General features: G+C 42.4%; 1 protein-coding gene across 2 annotated transcripts in view; it reads right to left on the minus strand.

The window, feature by feature from the left end:
• The window catches only part of LOC134205083 (acyl-CoA Delta-9 desaturase), a 93,054-nt gene extending 78,711 nt beyond the window's left edge, over positions 1–14,343 (minus strand). For both annotated transcript variants that reach the window (XM_062679992.1, XM_062679991.1), the window contains exon 1: positions 13,827–14,343. The gene's annotated coding sequence lies outside the window, so the exon portion shown is untranslated. The remainder of the gene's footprint in view (positions 1–13,826) is intronic.
• Positions 14,344–27,088: the final 12,745 nt, after the last annotated feature.

Genomic DNA, 27,088 nt, shown 5'->3' on the forward strand with positions numbered 1-27,088 from the left:
GGAGGGACTTCCGGAGGAACTCCCGGAGGGACTTCCGGAGGAACTCCCGGAGGGACTTCCGGAGGAACTCCCGGAGGGACTTCAGGAGGAACTCCCAGAGGGACTTCCGGAGGAACTCCCAGAGGACTTCGGAGGAACTCCCAGAGGGACTTCCGGAGGAACTCCCAGAGGGACTTCGGAGGAACTCCCAGAAGGACTTCGGAGGAACTCCCAGAGGGACTTCCGGAGGAACTCCCAGAGGGACTTCGGAGGAACTCCCAGAGGGACTTCGGAGGAACTCCCAGAGGGACTCGGAGGAACTCCCAGAGGGACTTCCGGAGGAACTCCCAGAGGGACTTCGGAGGAACTCCCAGAGGACTTCCGGAGGAACTCCCAGAGGGACTTCCGGAGGAACTCCCAGAGGGACTTCAGGAGGAACTCCCAGAGGGACTTCCGGAGGAACTCCCAGAGGGACTTCGGAGGAACTCCCAGAGGACTTCGGAGGAATTCCCAGAGGGACTTCGGAGGAATTCCCAGAGGAACTTCGGAGGAATTCCCAGAGGAACTTCCGGAGGAATTCCCAGAGGAACTTCCGGAGGAATTCCCAGAGGAACTTCGGAGGAATTCCCAGAGGAACTTCGGAGTAATTCCCAGAGGAACTTCGGAGTAATTCCCAGAGGAACTTCCGGAGTAATTCCCAGAGGGACTTCGGAGGAATTCCCAGAGGGACTTCGGAGGAATTCCCAGAGGGACTTCGGAAGACTTCCAGAGGAACTTCCGGAGGAATTCTAGAGGAACTTCTGAAAGAATTCCCAGAGGAACTTCGGAGGAATTCCAAAGGTACTTGGAACTCTTTCAGAAATACTTCAAACTCCTAGAGGAATTTTTAATTCTTGGAACTCTTGGAACTCCTGGGAGAAATTCTTGGAACTCCTGGGAGTATATACTTGGAACTCCTGGAGGAATTTTTGAAACTCCTCAAGGAATTCTTGGAACTCTCTGAGGTGAGCCAGCCTAGCCTCTTTAATAAAGACACACACTAAAATCTTGGAACTCTTGGGGAAAGGCTGGGAATACTTGGAAGAATTCCTGGTACTTCTGTAGGAATTCTCGGAGCTCCTAGGAGTATTCTTTGAGTTCCTGGTAGAGTTCTCGGAACTTCAGGGGAAATTCTTGAAACTCCTGTAGGAATTCTATAGGAACTTCAGGAAAAATTCTTGGGACTATTGTGGGATTACTTGGAATCACTGGAGGAATTCTTCGAACTCCTGCAGGCTATCTTGGAACTCCTGGAGAAATATTCAGAACTATAGAAATTAGGATTATTTACAAATATTTGGAAGAATTCTTCGTATTCTTTTAGGTATCCCCGAAGTTTTCTGTAGAAATTATTGGAACTCTTGAAGGAATCCTTAGTGCTTGTGCTTGTAACTTATCTTGGAATTCCTGGAAAATTTATGTTGCCATTTAAGGAGGAATTCCTGGTAAATATTTTTGAGCACTCCTGGTGGCACTCATGAAGGAATTCCTTTTGGAGAATTTCTGGTGGAACATTTTACGATTTCCTGGGTGATTTCTTTTGGAAATCCTATAGAGAAATTTCTGGTAGAATTTCAAGAGGAATTCGGGAAGGAGCTACAGGTGGAACTCTTTGATGCATTCCTGGTGAAACTTTTAGAAGGATTCCTAGTGGAACTCGTGACGGAATTCATGGAGGAACTTTTTCGAAATTCCTGGAGTGCTTTCTTCGGGTCTCCTGGAGGGTTTGTTTCGAAATTCCCCGACTTATCTATACGGAGTTTGTGGAGCAATTCATTCAAAATTCCCGGAGGAATCTCACCAGACTCAATTCATAGAAGTCTCTTTTTGGATTTCATGAAGAGCTCTAAACTTCTGAAGAATTTCTACAAGGGGAAATTCAATCGAAAATTCGGAAAATGAAATATTCTGATGTGTTTTGAGCTTCCTCGGAAAATTCTCTTAAAACTCCTGGTGGAATCCATTTTTTACAAAATACGTAAAGCTTCCATTTTTTTTTCTTACATTGTGATGTTTTATTTAAACGTAACTAACATATAATAAAACTGTTAACACTCCACTCAACTTTATCAGCTAATGAGTAATCTTCTTCATCACTTTTGCCGGTCTGGAGGATCAGTATCCCATTACAACACATCTTTACTTCTTCGGTGCCGAAATGGTAAAATTCCGTCTGACAAAATCGTCGACTTCATTTGATTGGATACCCCGGAGGGACATTTTGCCGCCCGATGAAGTGCCGCGAGAAGTATCCGTGGTCGTCCTGCTCTTATTTTCTTTGATGATAATGTTGTTTTCCGAAATTTTCACCGAGACTTCGTTCGGTTTGAACTGCGGAACTTTTAGGTTTATTTGTAACTGATCCTTGTCCGAACTTTCCGTCGATCGGATGTCTTGTGGAGTGGCGATCCAAACATTGCGCCATATACTTGCGCCTGCGTACTTCATGCATCTGAAATATTCAGCCCATCAGCTGGTAGAGGTGATTCCGCTTCGGATTGGCTGGTCCAGAATCCGGGATTGGCACAACGGAGTATACCAGTGGTCATCCCACCAGTTGCGGAACACAATGTGTTATCGAAACAAAACACAGGAAGGTTCTTTCACAAATTTAAATGGACTTTAAAATACTTTACGTGATATCAGGATCAACGCAAAATGTTTCCCAATATTATGGAAATGATAACAAAACAAAACAGCAAACGTCATCGTTTACTATTTATGATTTTATCTTCTCACACAAATACACTCTCACTATCGTGATGAGCGAAGAGTGGCTGCGTACTTAATACCGGTTTGATGCTTACCGTTCGAGGTATTAACTTTAATACCGGACTATTTCAAATCCGTATTAAATCGAGTATTATCCTTGTTGGTGCTTACCGCCATAAGTGTGAGTCGAGCTTATAAGGGTCATTCTAAAACCACGCTTTCGGACTCAAATTAACTTACTTACATAATGTATGTTTATGTGTGTGCAAAATATGTGCAATGAACATGAATGATTGAACCTATCCGTCTATACGTGCTAATGTTGACTTTTCTTACATTATTTTATTTTCTAAAATGCACGAGGAAAATATCTACAGCATTAGGTTGGAATTAAAGTATTATGCAACTATCATTGATTTTCCATGATTTTTTTTTTTAATTATATTTCAAGGGTAGATCGTAATAGCTAAATAAGTTGTTTGCTAAGAAATTTTAAACCATTGCACCATGTATTTATTGGTCTTTAAATCAACAAGTAAGCCTGAAGTGCACTAAATAACAACCTTAAAAAAAAACAAATGCTACAAAGTAATAATTATTTGTTTTAAAAATGTTGAAACGTATGCAATGCAATCCATGAACATTACTCCACAAAAGCGAATGAATGCGAATAGAAGCGGTATCATTGTTCAAACACAGGTGCGGGAGGCTAAATGAGCGACAGAGATTTCGACTATCAGCAACCCTACAGTCGGCCCGTCAATATTCATACAATGATAAGACTTGGAAAATATTATACTTCCGATGAACCGTAATGTGAAAAAGTTACGATATACGGAACAGATTGAGAAATTTCCACAGCGGGATAGAACGTTACCCAGGAATAATTGTTCTTTGCCTTCGAATGGTCAACATTGACACGGGTTGGCTAATTGAATGTGAAAATAATTACGGGTGCGACAACGGCACTGAATTTCTTAACGAATTCCATGAGCTGCCGTTCTTATGACATAATACCCGAATTCTGATGTGTCGTCTTTCTTCTGACCTGTCAACCTCTACACCCATATAAGAATATATAAAATGGCAATGAAAAAAGCGTAAATGATGATCGAATCAATTTGAAAATATCTACTTTTTCGTTAAACACTTAAATTTTGTTTTATTTAGTTCGAAATAAAAAAGAGTCAATATGAAGATCTTATCTATTATCCAATTATTGTAATAAGGCGTTTATATTGTAAACTAGTCGACCCGGCAGACGTTGTCCTGCATAGTAGGCGAAAATGCGTGCTGTAAAGTGCCCATGCAAAATTTCCATACGATACTTAATTTTAGTTTTTCATTGTTTAGTCAACTTTACTCGTAATTTTCGCATTAGGAAATATCATATAAACCCGTCGGAAACTATAACGAATGTTTCTGCTGAAGAAATGAAAAAAATCCATCGAGCCGTTTTCGAGTTATGCGGATACGAACACAGACCATTTCATTTTTATATATAAGAGATAACTCCGCAGCATAAGATTGAATCGTATGATAAAAATAATTCGAATTGATCTTCAATTTTTCTCCCTGAACGCAAGAAAGCGAATTCAGCATGAAAACAATTTTCGGAATCTTTTGGGTTCTTATCGTTATAACCAAATATATAAACGTAGGTAATGCAAACCCATTTTTCATATCATTAGAATGTATTCACTGAGTTTCGGTTGACCAGTAGCACCCTTGATGCTAAATAAGAGTGAATCGGTGCATTACGGCAAGTGCTGACATTTGCGAGAAGATACGGAGGAATGATTCACTGATAATAACCATGATTTGCGATTTAAAGTTTGAATTCTATATCCATATACGACATAACTGACCACAACCCCTCTTTACGTGATTTTCTTAGAGTGCAGTGAATTTGGAAAGATAAAAAAGCATCTTGTTGATGCTAAACTTGATGCGGCTAGACGGTGCTACGTGTTCAGATGATAACGAAACGACATGTTTTGGCTTTTCCAAATACAAGACTTGCAAGAACTAAACTAAACAAGTGCTCTTAAGAAGTGAACTGAGTTTGTGTGCCTTTTTCGTTTATTTGAAAACGCAAAGCTCATATTGGAAAAATAATACATAATACCATTTTTAGATGCATAATGTATAAATTACTTACATTTTTTACATTGCTTACATTAATTTACATAGCTTTTTCACCCTTGTACTTCACCGTGATGAAGAAGTAATGGAGTCTAACTCTGACCTAAGTGGTCCATTTTGTTGATTACGAAAGTGGCATGCATTATTTGTACACTACTAGTCTAAGATCTCCTATCAATTATGCCGTGCCGTAGGTTGACCAAACTAGCCCCTGCCAGGTGTCATGTTTTATAGGGTGGCATGCCTTAACGTATTGACTGAGTGCTTATGTTTAGGAGGTTGCCACCTCCCCAACAGTTTTGTGCTTTGGTTCTCGTCGTCAAAGAAAACTACTGCCAGGAAATACCTGAAATCCTGATTGAAATCCTCTTTGGCTCTTTTCTCGCCCCTTTTGGGATTCTCTTCCTCGTTGAGCCATTCAACGAGTAGCCGGTCAGGTTCGGAGTTCGATCCAAAGATTCCGGGTAGAGATAGCTTCCGGTTTAATAATGCACCAGTTGCCAGTGCCATTGAGCTCCCTGCTTGAGCGTTGGGTCACTTAGCTCATTTCTCGATTGCTAAAGACTCGCGCATTTTCCCCGTCGTCCGATTTATCCTTTTCTGACAAGAAGTTCCCCCGACAGCGGGAGTTCTTCCGCAACTGACAGTGACACTACACTCTGCGTATACGCGCCAGCAACAAGTGTGACGTTGGTAGGTGTCTCTTGCGTACCCGTTTATTATCGACGTCAACCTTCCGCGACGATGCGCTGCGACGCCGATGGCCTGCTTTCCTCTATGGTGGCTACCCTGATTGTGATTCTTGCGACCGCACTCTCCAGTTTTCGGACGCTGCCGATTGCGCTTAACGTCGACACCCAAACCAGAACCTTCACTGAAAACCAAAACTACCCAAAAGTGGGTTGTTTGCACTCAAAACCGTGGTTTGGGCCAATAACCCATATTTGAGTAAAATGACTTTTCTGGCACTAGGTAGTTTGCCTTTAATCCCATGTAAACAATTTACTCAAAGCTGAGTTTAATTTATCCAAAGCGGACCTTGATCAACCCAAAATAGAGAATATTGAATTTACTCAAATTTGGGTTATTGGGCTGAGCAACTTCGGTGAGGTGTTTGCATCTTGCTCTAGTTTTGATAGCAATCATGGGAAAGAAAGGGAAAACTACCCAAATTTGGGTAATTTTTTTCTGCGATATTCTCAATAGTGCGTATATTGAACTCAAAGTTTGGGTTGATTTATCTGTCCGTGTTCAAACCACTTGCCAGAAGCCTGCGCTTGCTGCAGCACGAGCTATTCGCCATCACCTTAGATACACAGATAGAAAAAGTTATTGAAATTTACACGAAAGTAATAGGTAAATAGCCATATATTTGATACACCGTGAACATGTGTTATGATATAAAATGAACACTTCGTCAAGTCTGGCAACATTATGCATCAGCTGGCATATTTTTAACACCCCATTTCCACCCACCCCAGTTGTAAACAAAATTTATTTACACTACTGTCTTTTTCTTACCAACTGCATCACTATTACAAGCAAGCGATGCAGTCATTAATTTTCAAAACATTGTGATGGAGTCTTGAGCCAGTGTAAGAAACAGCTGCTATGGACAGTATGAGCTGGCCACGCCCTTACAGAATTTAGGGTAAGGAGAAGAAAATTAGTTTGATACTCATTATTATAAGATTATAAGAGGAAGTCTCTGCATCTCCGTGAGCACCATGTGAAAGGAATCTTTGATTTGTTGAAAAGGTAATTTATGTGAAACGACTAAATATGTATTGTAAACGAAGTTATTTTGAAAACTCGAAGACGACAACCGTGTTTCAAATCAATCCAACGCAAAATCATATACTTCGTTTAATGTTTTCCTTAAGGCCTTCTTAACTCTTAAGCGGTGCTTAGTCATGCGCTTAAACCTGGTTTGAGGCATAAGCGGTGAAGAAGTTGGCCTTTAATAAAAAAAAGGCTCTCTAAAAATACTTCACAAGGGCATTAGGAATTCACGCCACGACTTTGCCTCTTTGACAAATTTGTACTGCTCTGATTCTTAAATAATGAGTCGTATCACTTTTGAAAAAATGGGATAGAATGTTAAAGATATTTTTCGTTTTCTGTTGGACATTTCTAGCAAAGCACCGAAGACGTTTTATAGAAGTCAACTAAATACGTATTAGATAAATAGGCGTGAATAGAAAAATTTGTAAAGCATTAAGGTTTGAAAATAGTTTTATGACTTTGCTCAGCGGCGCAGCCAAAATTTTTTATAATACTCGACCGTACGAGACAGTATGGCTTAAGTCGAAATTTGTTTCGAAATTCCGCGGAATTCCGTTAAATTTCGTTATAAGCTAGTTTTTGCTAGCGAAATTTTTGGAATTTTACGAAACGAAACGAAATCAAGAAATCTGATTTCGCTATGCTCAAATTCCGCGGAATTTCGTTTCGAACCACCTGAAACGAATTTTTTCGAAATACCGCATATGCTTACTCATATCTCCCTTATTGTTTATTCAAATCGTTCACAATTACACATGACAATAGTTTTTTTTTTTTGGGATTTTAACCACTGCGACCATTACGTTGATCTATTGTGGTATACCCCTTTTTAGTGTTGCATCTACTCAGAATAGCTAGTTACCATTTAGGGTTACCGCCAATGTCTGTCGATGCGAAGAACCCCAATCTGGTACAACCGTTTCTATAAACTTCACTACCACATTGGGGTTTGCTGTCCAGATATCGATAGGACTTAATATGCCCTTCTCAAAGTACTTCTTTCTTCGCACGAATAGTGCTGAACAATCACACAGCAGATGTTGAGAGGTCTCAATCTCACAATCACAGAAGCGACAGATATCAGTTTGACTTCTGTTTATCTTTTGCAAATGATATCTTGCCGGACAATGACCTGTAAGCAAACCAATAATTATTCTCAGAGAACTTTTTTTCAGGCTCAACAATTTATTCGACATTTTCTTGTTTGGAGTGATGAACTGTTTAGCCTGTCTTAAGGCTTTCGAAGCAATCCAGCTCAACTGTATAGTATTATCTCCCAGTTTTTAATCTCCATTTGTATAACACATGTAGAGACTCCGCAGAAAGGTTCGGGTCCTATGAACTGGACATTTGAACCTTGTCTTGCGAGTAAATCCGCTTTTTCATTTCCTTCGATGCCACAATGTCCCGGCACCCAGTACAGATGCACTTGGTTTGAAATAGCTAGTTGTTTCAACAATTTTATGCATTCCCAAACCAATTTAGACTGGCATTTGAATGATTTTAATGCATTTAGAGCGGCCTGGCTATCTGAAAATATACAAATCCGGGCATGTCTGTATTTTCTTTGCAAGCATACGAATGTGCATTCTAAGATTGCATATATTTCTGCAAGGAAAACAGTAGTCCACTTTCCCATTGGTATTGATAAGTTTAGTCCTGGGCCTGTGATTCCTGCTCCAGTACTGTCATTCATGATCCATCTGTGTAGAGCTTAATCGATCCTGGTGGAATATTTGGTTCCCCTAATTCCCATATTTGGCGGTCTGTTTGAACTACTTTGTATGGTATATCTAGGTTCAGCCTCTTTTCCATCCAGTCTTCGTTCATTACTACGATTGGATTAATAGGAAAATCTCCCAGTATACTAAGATGTCCTAAAAGATTGCCATCTAAAAACTCGTTACATCTTCGTAATCTTAGTGCACATTTTTCAGCTTCCTTTCTCACGTATTGATGCAATGGTAGCTTATAAAGAGCTGCTTCTAATGCTCTCGATGGTGTACTATGCATTGCACCTGTTATGGCCGTACAAGCCAAACGTTGTATTTTGTCCAATTTGTATTGTGTCGTTTTTTGGTTTATCTTCGGCCACCAAACTAATGATGCGTATACTATTCTGGGTCGTACAATACCCATATATATCCAATGAATCATTTTAGGTTTAAGTCCCCATTTCTTTCCATACGTTTTATTACTTATCCATAGAGCGTTTGTAGCTCTGTTAACTACGTGTTCTATGTGTAAGTTTCAATTGAGTTTATCATCTAAGATGACACCCAGGTATTTAACATTTGAAGAATATTTTAGTGTTGTTGTGGCAATTGTCAAGCTTTTTAGCGTAAACTTTTTTCTACTAGTGAATGGAACTAAAACAGTTTTTGCAGGATTTATATTTAAGCCTTCGTTAAAGCACCATTGCAAAGTGCAGTTCAATGCAGCTTGCATTCTTTCAGAGATTATCGAATCAAATTTTCCTCGAACTATTATGACAACGTCATCAGCAAAACCAATAACCTCGAAACCTATGACCAACAATAGTTGGTCAGAATACCTATCAAACCGATGCAGTGTTGCTAGTTAATCTTTTTTTGTAACTTGAAAAAAATCGAAAACGTACTCTTACCCCACGTGCACTCTTGCCCTACTCTACTCTAAATTTCGATAAAATGGTCTAGGAAATTCCTAGAAGAATTTTTGAATGGTTCCCAAAAGCAATTTCCGAAGAAATTTTTTTAAATTAATTTCTGAAGAGTTTCCCGAAAAAATCAAAAGAAATGGAGAATGTTGTGACGGAATTATCGGGAATTACCTTTCACAAATTACGTAACTTTGAATAGAGAGGGAGGGGGTCAAGCCGAGCGTTACGATCCATACAAAAAAATAAACCTTCCATACAAAAAGTGTTACAAGGGGGAGGGTGGGGGTCCAAAATTACCAAATTTAGCGTTATGTAATTTTAGAAAGAAACCTTGAGGAAATTGTCCAAGAACTACTTCCTAAAGTTACCAAAGAATTTTTAAAGGATTACCCGTAGAAATTCCCAAGGAATTGTTTAAGGTAGCTCTGAAAGAATTCCTATGGGAATTTGAGGATAAGTTGTCAAAAAACCTGCTAAGGAACCCCTAGGGGAATTTTTATCCGTTTTTTTTTCTAAAAAACCCAGATTAATCCACCTACAGTGAAATTTTAACCCTTCCTTTTTCATTAGGAAATATTTTCAGACTCCAGTATTTAAAACGAGATAAAACTGCTCAGATTCCCACTGCGATTGACCGTGTTAAGTTACAAAATAATTGCCTACCCAAAGGCGGATGCTATGGTTTGAGTGACAACAAAACGAATTGATAATGCGCTGTACGTCCTGCTGCATATCTATCAGGCGCTCTAATTATTTGTTATAATTATATTTTCAATACTAAAGTAAATTTGTTTCAAATACCATGCATTTTATTTCATAATTTAAGAGATTTATTGAGAGATTAATGCGTAACACGCCTGCGTAACGCATACAAAGTGAAATTATAGACACTTCTGAAGGAAGGGTCAAAAAAATCCGAAGGAATTCTTAAAATAATCCTCCTTATTAATTTCCGAAGAAATTCCAAAGCAAACTTTCAAAGACTAAACATATTTCCGATGGAATCTGTGAATGAAATTCTGAAGGAATTTTTAGAAAAATTCTAAAATATTTTCTGTCGAAATTTTGCGAATGATTTTCGGAAGGTATATCCGAAAGAATTTCTAAGGGAATTACGAAAGAATTCCTGAAGGATTTTATGAAGCAATTTCCTACGAAATTTTCAAAGGAATTTCCAAAAGAACGAAACTTAACGAATTTCCTAAGGTTCTTTTAAACAAAGGAATACGTGAAGCAAATTCTGACGTTCCTGAATTCCTGAGGTAAATTTTAAGGAATATCTGAAAGAATTTCCGAAGAACTTTCTGGAATTCTTTTCAGGAGGAGTTTTTGTAGAACTTTTTGCGGCGATTACCTAAAGAATCTTGGACGAATCTTCAAAGCAATATATGGAGGAAATTGCGAATAAATTACTGGAAAAAATCCAAAGGAATTCTTTAAGAAACTAAGGAATTACATCAGAAATACCAGTTGGCATTTTCTCTGAAATTCTATTAGGAATTTCTTCGTAATTCCCTTTGAGAACTCCTTCGGAAATTGCATCATAAAAACCTTCAAAAATACCTTTATCAATCCCTCTAGAAATTCTTCTAGGGATTTTTCATGGAAGTATTTTACCTTCAAAAACTCAAAAGTTCTTTTAGGAATTATTTTCAAAAATCCATTCAGGTTCTCTTTTGGAATGCTTCAAAAATTTATTTGGAAATTCCTGCATTAACCCAACACAAATTTCTAAAATAATGCCTCCAAAAATTTATTTGGAAAATCCTCTAGAATTTTATTTCTTAAATAATCAAGAAAATACCGCCCGGAATTCCTTCGGATATTCCTCCAGGGACTTCTTCAAAAGATTATTCGAAAAACCTCCGAGATTTCCTTCGGAGATTTCTCCAGATTTTTTTTCGGGAGATCTTCCAGGAAATCCTTTGAAATTTATTAAAAATGAAGTTGTTTGCGATGTAGTTACTTATAGATTTTTCGAAAAAAAAATCCAAAAATAGAACACAAACACTAAAAGACTTTCGGGAAGATAAAGGTATTTTCGAAGAAATTCCCGCAGGCATTTTCGAAAAATTCCCGGAGAATGTTTTGAAGGACTTCCTGGAAGAAGTTCTGAGGAAATTCCTTAGGCAAATTCAAGCATTCCTTAATCAATTTCCGAAAAAAAATCGTAAAGGATTTTCTGGAGAAATCCGTAATGAAAATTCTTAAGGAATTTTCGGAGAAATTTTGTAAGGAATATCCAAAGGAATAACCAAAAAAATTTTAGGAAGAATTCCTGAAATAATCTTCTAAGGTTTTTTAAAAGAAACTGTTCGGAGGAATATCTGGAGGAATTATTAAATACATTTTTTGATTTATCTCCGAACTAATTTCTGGAGTATTTTTCAAAGAAATTCATAAATAAAGGTTTAAACGATACTTCTTCGAATATTCTCAGAAATTCCGGGAATTTTACAAAAAGGCTTTTACAATACAGTATCAAATAATTACAAGAAATAAAAATTAAATTTTCGTAATGTTTGAAAATACCTGACGTTTGAACTAAATAATTTGACTAAATACTATGCAGTGAGGCGACAGGCCCCAGTTCTGGGTTATAATGGCTGTGAATAAGAAAATAAGCAGCGTTTTTAACTGATGTTCGTAATATTTGCTCAGCAATATTTGCTTTGCTGATGCTTAGCAAGTGGTTTTGTCAATTATATTAAGAAATTGATTTTAAAATATAAATTACCTACTCGGGAGTCGGAACAAAATAATCGGTAAAGCTTTTACAGTTGGGATTTAATTAGTTTGCTAAATCAGTTTGCCTTATAAGCCAACTGTCTTAATGGCACAAATTTGAAAACAAAGAAAACTATAAAAAACTAAAAAACAAAATAAAAAATAAATATTGTCAAAATAACTAATGTGCAACTTAACTTGAAATTTCTAAACTGCAATAATTTTTCTGTACGATGCCAGATCCTGGGGACGCTTTGGTCATGTATCCAGGCCCCACAAAAGCTTAACCACAACACATCTATTTTGCGAGTCACCTACAAGTTTAGGTACCCGACTGAATGAAGCCTTGGCTTAACGCATTCCAAAAATCAGTTTAACAATTTATGTATTAGTATACTAGATAAGTGTTTTCAGTGTCTCGTGCTTGACTCGACTCGACTTAAGTTAATTGATTTTTTTTTATTGCGATTAGTCATCGGCGTGGCAAAATTATGATCGGCGGCGCGCCGACCCAAAATCGTCGGCGGCGGCGCGAGTAAAACCACCGGCGGCGGCGGCGTGGCGCGGCGGCGCACAGGTCTAATCTAAGGACCTATATGGAGTCGATGGGGTGCTATTGGTATCGTACTGTGCATATTTGACGTGATAGATCCTTTAGGTCTTAGCTCCAAGATGATTTGGAGAATCTAGAACATCTGCAGGAATATTGACAGTATCACATTCCATATCTTTGATATAATTTTTGGCACATTTTCGCATAAAAACAATAATAAAATCGATGTTGCGCGGTATTATTATGAAATTTCCAACCATACAAAAGTGGTCAACTGTCAATCCTTCCACTGACGATTACAGAATTTGGGTGTGACCAATCATCAATCTCAGTCAGTTTCAGTAATTTTATGAGTTGGCGATTATTTTGAGAATATAAATAAACATGTAAATTTGGCCGAGGAATGCCGGAGATATTGCTTAGTCAAATCCGGTTCAGTATGACCCACGAACACTGTTAGTGTGAGTTTTTTTGTAGCCCTTCAAGAACGTCCTACAAATTAAGTAGGATAAATCAAGAAGTTTCAAACCTCCACAATAGTGCGTTAAAAAGTGATTGCAATTTGAAAGTGCGATTCGGGTCATATTGACCCGAACACTGTACGAAGGTTATCCGATTTAATGCGCGAGAATGGCACCAATACCGCTATGTGGATTATTCAAGATTTCTGCTATGATCGAATGTTATGTTCCTTAAGCACTACCATGGTTACTAACTGCGAAGTTCTTAGGCCAAGATGCCATTACTGTATTCGTAGATCATATAACACAATTACCTATTTGTATAATTATCCAAGGAAATGCAGAAAATTCCCCATCCGAAAATATTTTAGAACTGACCGAAAATCAGTCCAATCCTTCAGCATGGTGTGCTTTTACAGCCACGCCTTTACCACTATAACCCACCGAACAACAATCAATGCTTATAAACTATATTCCTGCTAGTAGAAAGTAATCACATACAATTAAAAGTATTTAAGACACTTCCCAGTGCTAATGGATTCTTGAAAAATAATAATATCCGAGAGAACATTTAGAAAATTGAGCTTGTTCTGAAAGAATTCAAGTGAACTTTTCTCAATTGACGCAATCTATCGAAATCTATTTAATTGGTAAATTACTCATCATTAAGTGAATTCGATGCTCTGATCATTTACTGATTGATCACTTGTTTTGTAGGATTTGAATTTGTTTTGCAGTCATATCGCACTGCAATGGTTGAAGATCAATTTTTGATCCTACCTACCTGTTTAGTTTGAACTCGATGATAAGGTCACTTTGTATCCGGAATTTCTTCACCAGATCTCCATTGTTCAAATGTATTTTTTAATATAAAGCAAATCACTGGTTCCAGCAGATAGGTACCCGTTGCAATTTCTCGTTTCCACTAAATGAAAATCACTAAAATCACACTCACTTTTTCGATTTATTATTCCCGCGAACCGCTGCAATTAGTCACCGCCACGAACTCACACAGCCGATTAAACATACAAACGGATACAGGCTGATAACATCTCGTTTACAATATAATGCCGTTGATTGTTTGAGCGATTCGCGATAAAAGTGCCCCAAATTATGGATAATGAACTTCGAGTCTGGTCTGACCAACCGCCGATGATCGACTAACGTGGGTGACTGGCTACGGCTGACCGGCAGCAGAGTTGGATGTGGCTTCTGCTTGTGGGAAAACTAAACCAGGCGACAAAAAAGCTGCACGAATGTGTACCATTCATTGATGTCACTGACTGGCAGCGGCGAACTGGTGGATGGATGGAGTCACACACGTTGAGTATACGTACATAAATGCCGGTTTGGGACTACGCTAGTTGAGAGCGCCAGAAAGCACGTGGAAAACTCTCTCTCGAAGCGCTCAGGACGGTATGCAATAGAATCTGAAGGTGTTTCTTTAACATTACTTCAATTAATTTAGCTACCATCGGTTTGAAAGTTTAAAGTTATCTTAGTTAATCATATGTACACTCTTTGTCAAGTTTGTCCTATAACGGGTGGTCACTAAAAAAATAAGGGGGAAAAGTACACGGTGGACAATTTTGAACGTGAAAATGTTTCGAAATCTGTTAAAGTATTTTAAGTCAACCGAGCTCCATTGTATTCAAAAGAGACGATGATGATGGTCCCGCCACATACCCCTACAATGGTTTGAGCTGGACGAGTTATCTTTAAGATAATTAAATAAGATCAATGTAATCGGTTTTGCAAACAAACGATCCGATGGTATACACAGATATAAAATCCAAAATAAAATTCCATACTGTACAGCAAAAAATTAAATTGGTAAAATGAACTAGAGAACTACACCTAGAATTTTCGTAATCAACAGTAGTGATACACGGAGCTCATCAAAAACTAAACTTGTGAAACCTCTCGCACAGGTTTCAAAAGTTCCGCCAAACATCGCGTTCAATTCACAAACCAAGATCGCACTCTAAAACGCACTCACATGTATCCGAATATCATTAGGTTCGACAACCAAACCTGTGTAACCGCTCCGTCGATAACAAAAGTTTCGGAACAACCGCGAGTACAAAATAATCTACCAGAAGGCTTACTACTAATTCAAAAGCATGAATTATTATTATTATTATTTATTCAGACTAAGGCCGAAATGGCCTGTGCGGTATATAAGAGTCTTCTCCATTCGGCTCGGTCCATGGCTACACGTCGCCAACCACGCAGTCTACGGAGGGTCCGCAAGTCATCTTCCACTTGATCGATCCACCTTGCCCGCTGCGCACCTCGCCTTCTTGTGCCCGTCGGATCGTTGTCGAGAACCATTTTCACCCGGTTACTGTTCGATATTCGTGCTACGTGCCCGGCCCACCGCAGTCGTCCGGTTTTCGCGGTGTGAACGATGGATGGTTCTCCCAGCAGCTCATGCAACTCGTGGTTCATTCGCCTCCTCCACGTACCGTCCCCTATCTGCACCCCACCATAGCTGGTAAGCTGCACTTTTCTTTCGAAAACTCCAAGTGCGCGTTGGTCCTCCACGAGCATCGTCCAGATCTCGTGTCCGTAGAGGACTACCGGACTAATGAGCGTTTTGTATACTGATTTTTTTTTTTTTAATCTTTATTTAGGTGTTTTTTTAATTCTAGATTAAGTTCAACACCGTTTTGTATACTGACAGTTTGGTACGGCGGCAAACTCTATTCGAACGGAGCGTCTTGCGGAGTCCAAAGTACGTACGATTTCCAGCCACTATGCGTCTCCGATTTTCTCTGCTGGTATCATTTTCGGCAGTCACCAGTGAGCCCAAGTACACAAATTCTTCTACCACCTCGATTTCGTCACCACCGATGCAAACTCACAGTGAGTGGCTCACATTGTCTTCTCTTGAACCCCTTCCTATCATGTACTTCGTCTTCAACGTGTTAATGACTAGTCCGATCCGCTTAGCTTCCCTCTTCAGTCTGATGTAGGCTTTCTCCATCTTCTCGAAGTTACGAAGTTGAAAATTGTACCACTCGTGGTAATCCCTGCTCTTCGTATTACCCCTTTCAAAGCAATGTTGAATAGCAGACACGTAAGACCATCACCTTGCCGTAACCCTCTGCGCGTTTCGAAGGGACTCGAGAATGCCCCTGAAACTCGAACTACGCACATCACCCGATCCATCGTCGCTGTGATCAACCGTGTCAGTTTATCCGGAAATCCGTGTTTGCCCGTTAGCTGCCATAGCTGGTCCCGATCGATTGTATCATATGCGGCTTTGTAGTCGATGAATAGATGATGTGTGGGAACGTTGTATTCGCGGCATTTCTGCAGTACTTGGCGAATGGCGAACACCTGGTCCATGGTGGAGCGTTCGCTCAAAAAACCCTATCGCTATCTTCTTATCCTCTTCTTATCTTCTTCTTATTGGCATTACATCCCCATACTGCCAGGTTACCATTTTTTGCATTCGTATATCATGAGGCTAGCACGATGATACTTTTATGCCCAGGGAAGTCGAGGCAATTTCCAATCCGAAAATTGCCTAGACCGCACGGCTAAGGAGGCCCCACATGCTTCCTCTATTCGATCTCTATTCGATCGGGTACCCGACACCAACATCCGGCTTCTGGCAACGTTCTTCTCGTCTGTCACTCTCTGACACTCCACATCGAACCAACCCGTCCTGGGTCGCCTCTGTGTAGTGTCTACCATTTCTCGTGCTGTTGTGCTCACCGCTCCATGGATCGACTCCCATAGATCATTGATGTTGTCGCTAACATTGATTGCACTTATCCGTTCGTAGAGCTTCTGACGGTACTCAGCCGATACTCCTTCCGCCGACAATCGCTGGATATTGTAACGCATCGTTCGCTGTGATCTTTCGTTCGATATAGTTGACAACCGTGATCGAACCGAACAACGAGGTAGTGATCAGAGTCAATGTTCGGACCTCTGAATGTCCGCACAGCGATAACATCCAAGAGCCCATCAACCAGGACATAGTCTATCTGGTTGCAAGTTTCACCATTTGGGTGTCTCCAGGTGTGCTTTCGGATATTCTTTCGTACAAAGTAGGTGCTACTGGTGGCCATCCCTCTGGCAGCGAAATTTACTAGCCGTAGGCCGTTGTCATTGGTAGCGGAGTGAAGGCTCTCCCTACCAATTATGGGACGGAGAAAGTCCTCTCTACCGACCTGAGCGTTAGCGTCTCCGATAACAATTTTCACGTCATGCTTTGGGCACTCTCCATAGGCATTATCAAGACATTCATAACACGTTTTTTTCACGTCGTCGGATTTATCGTTTGCCGGTGCGTAAACGTTAATTAGGCTGTAATTGAAGAATTTGCCCCGTATCCTCAACAACCAGATTCGTTCGCTAATGGGTTTCCGCCTGCGTGGTCCAACCACAGATTACGAATACTTAAACGTCGCCGTTCTTCTGCACTTCGTAGATACTGCAATTATCGTTCCACGTACAACAAGCAGCAGTTCAATAGTGCCAGCAGTGTATACAGAAGTTATAATCAGTTTTTGTATTCCCGATACATCAGCCGCACACAACGAAATCTGCGTCTAAATCCCAACCAATTCTGGAAATTTGTTAGGTCCAAACGGAACGAAGATGGTCTTCCTACGTCAATGCAACTGAATGGTGTCTCTGCTGACACTCCCGCTGACAAATGCGAGCTCTTTGCTACACAGTTCAAGACCTCCTTCAACGATTTCGCAGCTCCGCTCTCTCATGCCGTTGAGGCTTCTCGCGACGCTCCTCGTGATGTACTGGATTTAGACATCTTTCCCATCAGTGATGAAAATGTGTGCCGGGCGATTCGGAAACTGAAATTTTCTTTCCGTGCTGGGCCGGACGGGATACCCGCTGCTTTGCTGCGCCGGTGTTCAAGTGCTTTCATCAAACCGTTAGCAAAAATCTTCAATCTCTCGCTTCGAACCAGAAAGTTTCCCATGCGCTGGAAATCGTCATACCTTTTCCCAGTACACAAGAAAGGGAACAAATGCGATGTGAGCAACTATCGTGGAATAACCACTCTCTCCGCTTGTTCGAAAGTTTTCGAAATCATAGTGAACGACACGCTCTTCGCTTGCTGCAAGCAGTACATCTCAACGGACCAGCATGGATTTTTCCCTAAGAGATCGGTCGCGACCAACTTGACAGAATTCACAACAACTTGCATTGAGGCTCTTGATAACGGGCGGCAAGTGGATGCTGTATATATAGATCTCAAAGCTGCTTTTGACCGTGTTGATCATGGTATTCTTCTTAGTAAACTGGAGAAGTTGGGCGTTTCCTCTGCGTGCGTGGGTTGGTTTAGATCCTACCTGACGGATAGAAAATTGCGTGTGAAAGTCGGATCATCTTTTTCGGATCCTTTCGTTACTCCATCTGGGGTACCACAAGGGAGTAATCTGGGACCATTATTGTTTTCAATATTTGTCAACGATGTGACACTGGTGCTACCACCTGGAGTGAGGCTACTCTATGCTGACGATGCAAAGATATACATTGTCGTCAATAGTCTTGAGGACTGCATTAAACTACAAATGCTTTTAACCCGTTTAGAGGGGTGGTGCGAGCGAAACCATTTGTCACTCAGTATCCATAAATGTCAGACAATAACGTTCAGCAGAAAACGAAAACCTATTATTTACAATTACATGCTGGCTGGGACAGCTCTTGAGCGAGTGCAACAAATCAGGGATCTTGGAGTTATACTTGACGACGCACTAACCTTCCGTTTCCACTACGATTACGTGATTTCTAAGGCAAACCGACAACTTGGCTTCATAATGAAAATCGCCAAAGGATTTCGTGACCCATACTGCCTGCGATCGCTCTATTGTGCGCTTGTACGATCAACACTGGAGTTTGCTGTCACTGTGTGGTGCCCTTATCAAGCCACCTGGATCTCGAGGATCGAATCTGTGCAGAAAAAGTTCGTGCGCTTTGCTTTGCGCAATCTTCCTTGGCGTGATGGCCAACATTTCACTCCATATGAAAACCGCTGTCGGCTGCTTGGGCTGGATACTTTAAATGTTCGACGCCGTGTGGCACAGGCCATGTTCGTAGCGAAAATCCTCAATGGTGCTTTTGACTCTCCAGCAATACTTAGTAAGATGAATTTTTACGCTCCTATGCGTCCGCTGAGGAGAGAAGGGACTTCATTCAGCTTGGTGCTCGAAACAGTCGATATGGTCAGCATGATCCAGTTCGATATATGTCATCCAATTTCAACGCAGTGTTCCACCTCTTTGATTTTAATCTATCGCCAGCAAATCTACAGCGAGTTTTCACAACACACTTTCGAGACACCGTTTGACACAAACGTAGTTTGTTAAGTTCTGTTTTACTGTAGTGATTAATTCTTGTCTATTATGATTATGTATTATGTGTATGCTTGTTAGATTCAGTGATATGTTTTACCCTTGTAGTCATTGAGACATCAGATGTCAGATGACAATTACTACTAAATAAATAAATCACTCCCTTCATCTGCTTGCTCATCACTACGAAACCAACTACGAAACCAACTTTAATGCAGTGTCGGTCGTGGGGTCCACGGCTCGGAATTCACGTTCTCCGGATCTGGGCCAGCGGACTTCTTGAATAGCGGCCACGTTCACTCCAACCATCTGCAGTTCGCGAGCCAGAAGGCTCACTCGTCCATGTTCATTTAGGGTCCTGACATTCCAGGTACCGAGTTTCCAATCATAGTCCTTATTTCGTTGCCGGGTCGTTTGCCAAAAATAACGTTTTTATTTTTCTTCTATCTACATTTTTCGTGGTATTTGAGAGACTTCAGTAAGCTACCTTACGGGGTCGCGTTACCTACATTGCGCTGGGGTTTAGCTATTGCCGACCCGCTAAAACCACCCTGTTCACAGACCCTGAGTCTCCCCGGAACAGTCTTTTCGGCATTACTTCTGGGAGGGGTCCGTGCTACTACGCTTCTACGCTACTAGCTTCAAATCACAACTAGCTACCCACTAGTTCCTCTACCTCATAACTAGCTACCCACTAGTTCCACTACTACTTAACCAACTACCCGCTGGTACCTCACTCTCGAGACTAGCTACCCACTAGTCGGCGCTATCCGACTGCTGCTCGGCGCGCCAATTGCGCTGCAAGATGCTGGCAATCTGAGTGGTAGCGGCCGAGACCGCGTTCCACTTTTCAACCTCTTGACACATCCTCTGGATAAGATTATCCGGAGTAGTGTCCCTCCCGCACACCTCTAGCATTCCGCTCCTAACATCGACGAAACGAGGACATACGAATAGTACGTGCTCGGCAGTTTCGTCGACCCCTGGGCAGTCCGGGCAGTCTCGGCAGAGGTATCAGCCGATGGGTCCATCTACCCTTAGAAGAGTTATCCCAGTCCCGTTGCCACTTGATAGTCGAAGTGACTCTAATGGCTTTACGGGCTCCTCTGGTTCCGCGCATGTCGAAACTCTCCTCGTCTTCCCGTATGACTAGTCCAATGGGTAACATACACGCAATCACACATTAGGTATAGCTGACGCGATACAGCATTTCGTTAACCAGCCGCTGGGTACCAGTCAGACGCTGGTTGAGCCGCACCTCCTGGTAAACAGACGCTCGAAGCGTACCTTCTCACTCTAGCTGATGTCAGAAGGACAAGAGTGCCCATGCTGCACTACCAGCTAAGTACACAGCCCTTAGCTGGCGGTCTTTTGTCATCGGACGGTAGTATATAGTGGACCGAAAAAAAAATGGCCACGGTCAAAACTTTTTTTTTACAATAATTGACAGTCTTCTTAATTTTCGACCGGCTACCTGTCACCCTAGCCAACACAAAATCGCATATGTTTGCGAATAAGTGTACAAGATGGAGGCGATATAGGCGCATTCCTCCATTTGACTGCGTGCAAAATGCACGTATATGGCCTCCACTTTGTACATTTTTTCGCTATGATAATAGATCTTGTGTTTGCTGGGACGGTCTTTTTCATTGTTGTCTGGCTACCCGCCACTGCCATTTTGATTGGCTACCGGCTACCCGCCACGGCAATTTTCATTGAGGAGCGGGGGTTGAAATCAGAACTAAACTGAAGTTCATTCCAATGTCTGTTACAATGGTTTTGATGTTGACTAGCCGCATATTTTTATAGAAGACGGGAGATTTTTCAATTAATGAGTTACTTTATTTAAATTTGTATATTGGGTTGGTAACGGTTGGAGCAGGTCGCCAAATTTGCCAACTCACTGTTCACCAATGGTTTTCATTTCCCCAACCCGTATACCAATGACCGGTGCGAGTTCGCGTCATGATAGAGATTGCTGTTTCGGCTTTATTTATGCACTGATGGGATCGTCTAAGGCGAGGAAGCAATGTCCAAGTGAGGGATGTAATGCCAACAAGAAAAAGAAGAGTAAGACCCCGGCATTTTTTAATTGACAGAAAAATAAACTTTTGCATTAGGGTAACCGTACCCTTAGTGGAGATAGCACCAGACCATTCTGGCTACGCCACTGAACTGTACCAATAGTGGCGAGTCTCATAATAAACCAATGGATAGCACCACTATGGGAACAAAAATTAATTTTTACCGCCACTAAAGGAACAGTGTAAGCAAAATTTGGTAATTGTTGATGTTAAATGACATCTATCTCATTTTTGTTAGCAAATTTATTAGTTTATCTATTGGATAAGATATTAAAGCTTTAAATTGCCCATAATCAACAATTTTTAAAAAAATATTTTCTTTTGTGAATCTACTAATACCTCCACTATTGGTAATGTTACCCTAATGACTAAAATTGCAATAAAGAGTGGAATTTTCGTTGGCATATAGATTATGAACTTTTATTTTATCTGTGCTTTTATTATACTGCCGTGAATCGCGTATCTGTCCCATTTTGCCTGGGTTTCCTATTCATATGGGACAAATATGCGATTCACGGCAGTATAGACCCATGTTGGGAAGTAAAATCAAAATGGTTTTGTTTTGAGGCATTGAAGGTTCGCTTTAGGCAACCCATCCTATCCTACAATCCTACATATGTATATATAAAGTATACTTTGGACTCCGCAAGACACTTCTATCGAATAAAACCCGTCGCCGTGCCATACCGACTATGTACAAAACGCACATTAGTTCGATCGATCTCAACGGACACGAGACCTAGACAATGCTCAAAGAAGACAAACGTGCAAACGGAGGTTCGAATGAAATGTGCTGCAGATCATCTATTGTGTGGTGCAGATAGGAGATGGTACATGGAGAAGGCGTTTGAACCAAGTATTGCTGCAGCTGTCAGAAGAACCATCCATGTCCATATCAACAATGGCTCCTCATTGCTTTCCTGGGGTATACAAGATGCGTTGCAAAAATAATACAGGAATCGATTTTACCCCTTCAGTTAGGTAATAGGTTGGGTGTGAGCTACTTGAGATCATAAGTTGTTGTTAATGGGCTACAGCTCTTCGATGAACCTACGCCGAATGGAGTATCCTTCTCCACTGGACTCGATCCTGGGCCAATCGCTTCCAGTCGCCCTGAACATTGAGCGCCCTCAGGTCCTCTTCAACTGGAAAAAGCCATCGTGTACGCGGCCTTCCACGAAGCCTGCGGCCTTCCACGAAGCCTGCGGCCTCTTTCGGGTTCTCTACTAAATATTATCTTCGCTTGACGTTCTTCCAGCATACGAACAACGTGACCAGCCCATCGTAGTCTGCCGTGTTGAATAAGCTTAATGATATCCAGCCCTTTATACACCTGGCACAATTCGTGATTCATGCGGCGCCGCCAGATACCGTTCCACAATGGTCGGAACCCGTGATTTGATGAACTTAATTGGTTTGTGCCCAAACGGCTGATGTGATCTAAATAGTGTCTTCAGAGAAAAAAATCACAAAAATATTGCCCATATTTGAGTGGATTTTATTTTTCAATAGTACCTACTATTGAAAAAGTTGAAAATCTAACTTTTTTCACGAACGTGATAAAAAAAAGTTTCTTCGGCAAAGTTGTAGATCTAGCAAAAATATGACATTTTGCTATAGAAACTTTTTTCCTACGATGAATACTTTTGGAGATATGAGCGTTTTTATGGAAACTCCCTTAAATTTAGTATTTTTGGTATAACTTTTTTTCTAAACAAAACTCAGATTTGTGATGTTCTACAAAAATGTGAGCACTAAAAAAATACGCGTTTTGATAAATATAAAACTTTGCTACGACAACTATATCAAAAGTTATGAAACTTTTATAGTCAATTTCACACTGATTTCAATTGCGTATAGGGGAGAAGGTGGCAAACCGAATCACAATGTCAAGTACTCTTCTGAAAGTTCAGACTTCATACTATAGGGGGCAGCAGGGACTTTGTCCAAGGGCTTGACGACCCCTCCCCATGGCCACTGCGAGTTAGACCGGGACCATCGTCCCTAACCCCTAATCCCAAGGCGTCAAGCGACCCGTGCCGAGGGGATGCATGGCCAGGGGGGTGAAATAATAAGCTAGGCCTTTAACGGAGCCTGTGGGGTACCTGGGCACCCTCCACAGTAATTGTCCCTTACCGCGTTATGCTGGGCTCTGGCGTGGTGGACCTCTTTTCCCGAGCAACTCGTGGGACCAAAATGGAAAACCAAGTCAATTCTTCAATTAGTGGTAGTAGTGTAGGCGACAACCCCTTCGCAAGAGGTGGGTTGTTCAGGTCTCCGCCTAGGAGGCCAGAGGCAATAGTCGGCAGCTCAGTGCGCAGCGCCAGCGTGGGTCACTCAACCTTCCTATCGGCTATAAAAACGCCGGAAGGGGTTATTGACGGCCCATGGCTTGTGAAGGCGATGAACCGCAAACGCGATGGGCTTTCGGCCTTCGAGGTGGCGACGGAACAGCTGGACGCCATCATCGACTTTGCGTCATCGAAGCATAATATCAGCAAGGACCTCAAGAGGAGCTTGCAGAAACTTCGAAAGTCGATGCTGGACGCCAAGCTGGAGAGGGCGGTCAGGACGGCCAAGTGTAAACCCGTGAAATCGGTGGAGTCGAGGTCTACCCAGACTGAGGCCCAAGGATTCGCGGACTCGGGCAAGGTCGAGTCGACCGAAGGCGTGCCAGCTAAGACGGTGGTGCCAAAGTCTACCCAGACTGAGGCTCAAGTATTTGCGGGTACGTCGGGGTGACTACTCCAACGGAGCAGACACAAAAACGGGGAGACAGTCTCCAGGGGATGAGCTCCTGGGGCCGCTCCAAAACGCGGAGGGTTACTACCCCGAACAAGGGTAGTGGGGCTGGGAAGCTGAACCCCGGTCAGGTACCTCCAAAACCGGGGGAGGAAGGACCTGGAAAGGTCCGTCCACTCAGGCAAGACGGTGGTAAGGGGTTACGGCAGGCTGAAAGTTCTCAGCCTCACCAGACCAGGGAAATAGAGGGGAATGACGCCTCCTGGACCCTGGTCAAGAACAAGAGGAAACCGAAGACGTCAAGGGCCGAAAAGAAGGCCCAGGCGAATGAGGGTAGCAAGAAGTCTAGGGTAGGCGCCAATCGCTCCAGTGGCGATGCCCTAGTCATCACGGCGGACGAGGCTAAGTACTCGGATGTTTTGAAGGCGATGAGGAGTGACGTCAAGCTCGGTGAACTCGGCGCCGACGTACGTCGAATAAGACGTACCCGGATGGGCGAGATGATACTCGAGCTGAAGCGGGGCGTCTCGCAAAAGGGCGCCGCCTACAAGAAGTTGGCTGAGGAGGTCCTAGGCGAGACGGTCAAGGTGAGGGCACTCACGACGGAGGTGAATCTAAGGGTTAAAGACCTGGACGAGATCACTGAAGTCGAAGAGCTCGTCACGGCACTGCGGCGACAGTGTGAAGTGGAGACGCCCACCGCAGCCGTTCGGCTACGGAAAGGTCCGGCAGAAACGCAGGTAGCATTGGTTCGGCTATCTGCAGCGGACGCCTCCAAGGTAGTCAAGTTAGGGAGCGTCAAGGTGGGATGGTCGGTATGCCCTGTGCGCATATACGAGCAACCCGAAGTTTGCTTCAAGTGCCTGGAACCGGGGCACAAGCAATGGGACTGCAAAGGCCCTGACAGAAGCAATCTCTGCCGACGCTGCGGATTGGAGGGACATAAGGCACAATGCTGCACGAACCCTCCCAATTGTTTGATTTGTTCCAGCAAAGCTGTGAACAGCAAGTACCCCATGGGGGGCTGATGTGCCCGGCGTTTAAGCGTGCTGCCAAATCAAAGTGCAGGTAAAACAGCTGGCTTGCTCGGCTTCGCCTGAGTGTTTGGTGTGCGCAGGTTTAGAGGAAACGGCGGAACACGTGTTGTTCGTGTGCTCACGTTTTCGCGCAATGCGTGACCACATGCTTGCCACATGTGGTCTGGACACTACCCCGGACAACCTAGTTCGGAGGATGTGTAAAGACGAAGTTGGCTGGAACGCCGTTTTATCGGCTATCGCCCAAATCGTCTCGGAGCTACACAGAAGGTGGCGCGTGGACTCAAGGATGGCTAGTTCAGGCGCAAATAAGAGGTGGTCCAAGGGATCGGAGTCGGCTTCATGGGTCATACCGGTGGTCATGCTCTGTGGTCGAACTCGATCCTTTTATCGAACAAGTGGCCGCGCGAAGAACAACATGGTATCGTCGCTTTCGCGGCGTCGGTCAACCAGGCGGGTTCCGAGCCCGAGGACGGAAAGGGGTCCTCGTCAAGGCTGGGGCAGGCGTAGGCCTCGCGTCGGCAAGTCCCTCTGTGTGCTGGCGAATAGGCCCTATCGCAGAAAGGTCAATTTGGGGTGCACGCGGCATCATCATTCTTGATACCAGTCGTGCAGAGGGAAGCAGGCGCGAAGTCGACCCTGCCCACCTTCCGAGGACATAGGGCGTGGTAAGGCCACCTGGAAAGCCGGCAATGCGCTGGCACGATACCATGGTGTTCTTCTAAAAAAGCGAGTCACGATGTTCGATGCTGTAAGGACACGCAGCTAACCTCGAGGGTGCGTCATGCACTGGCCCCCCTTTGAAGCATTACTTTCTGGTTGTACCGAAGGGACGATGGGCTTGGCGGCAATGGAAACGGTTTAGCTGGTCGGGGATGCAGCCCTGCCTCCCTCATTGGAGGTGGCCCCTAACCCAGCACTTCCTGGTCAACCCAGGATGTCTGTTGAGCAGATTCCCCCTCCATTGTTTAGGAAGAAAAAAAAAAAAAAAAAAAGACTTCATACTATAAAGTAGTGAAAGTTTCGTGAGTGCCATTTCATAAACGAAGAATTGGCGTAATTCAAAAGTATGGAGTTTTCTTTAGAAAAATACACTATTTTTCAATAAGATGCGTATAGGGGAGAGGGAGGCACACCGGGACACAATATTAGGCACATTTTAGAAAGTTTTCATTCTATGGTTTATAGGTGTGAAGGTTTGGTGAGTGCCAATTTACACACAAACCACTAGGGTCGGCATCGACAGTACCTGAGAGAAGCTCTCGAAACGTTCTCCTGTTTATCGCCGAGTATTGTCTGCAGCACCTTACGCTCAAACACTCCAAAAGCTCTCCGATCAGCCTCCTTTAACGTCCATGTTTCATGGCCGTATAAAGCCACCGGAAAAATCAGATTAGTATACAGCGCGAGTTTTGTTTTCGTTTGCAGACTACGGGACTTAAGCTGGTTACGAAGTCATATTTGAGATCATATTGAATAAAAAACCCAGATTAATCCACCTACAGTGAGATTTTGACCCTTCCTTAAGTCCCAAACGCAATACAACGGAACGGCGACGGAAACGGCAAATTTGACAGAAAATATATGAGCTAACTGTCAAATTTTCCGTATCCGTTGCCGTTCCGTTATATTGCGTTTGGGGCTTTAGTTATAAGGAATTTTTTCCAGACTCCAGTATTTAAACCGAGATAAAACTACTCAGCTTCCCACGGTGATTTACCGTGAAGCTGACAAAATAATTGCCTACCCAAAGGCGGATGTCATGGGTTGAATGACAACTTAACGAATGATAACGTACTGTGCTTCATGCTGCCTATCTTGAAGGCGCTCGTCGGATTGAATAACTAT

Source organism: Armigeres subalbatus, chromosome 1, assembly GCF_024139115.2.
Source record: "Armigeres subalbatus isolate Guangzhou_Male chromosome 1, GZ_Asu_2, whole genome shotgun sequence".
In the NCBI taxonomy this organism is placed as follows: domain Eukaryota; kingdom Metazoa; phylum Arthropoda; class Insecta; order Diptera; family Culicidae; genus Armigeres; species Armigeres subalbatus.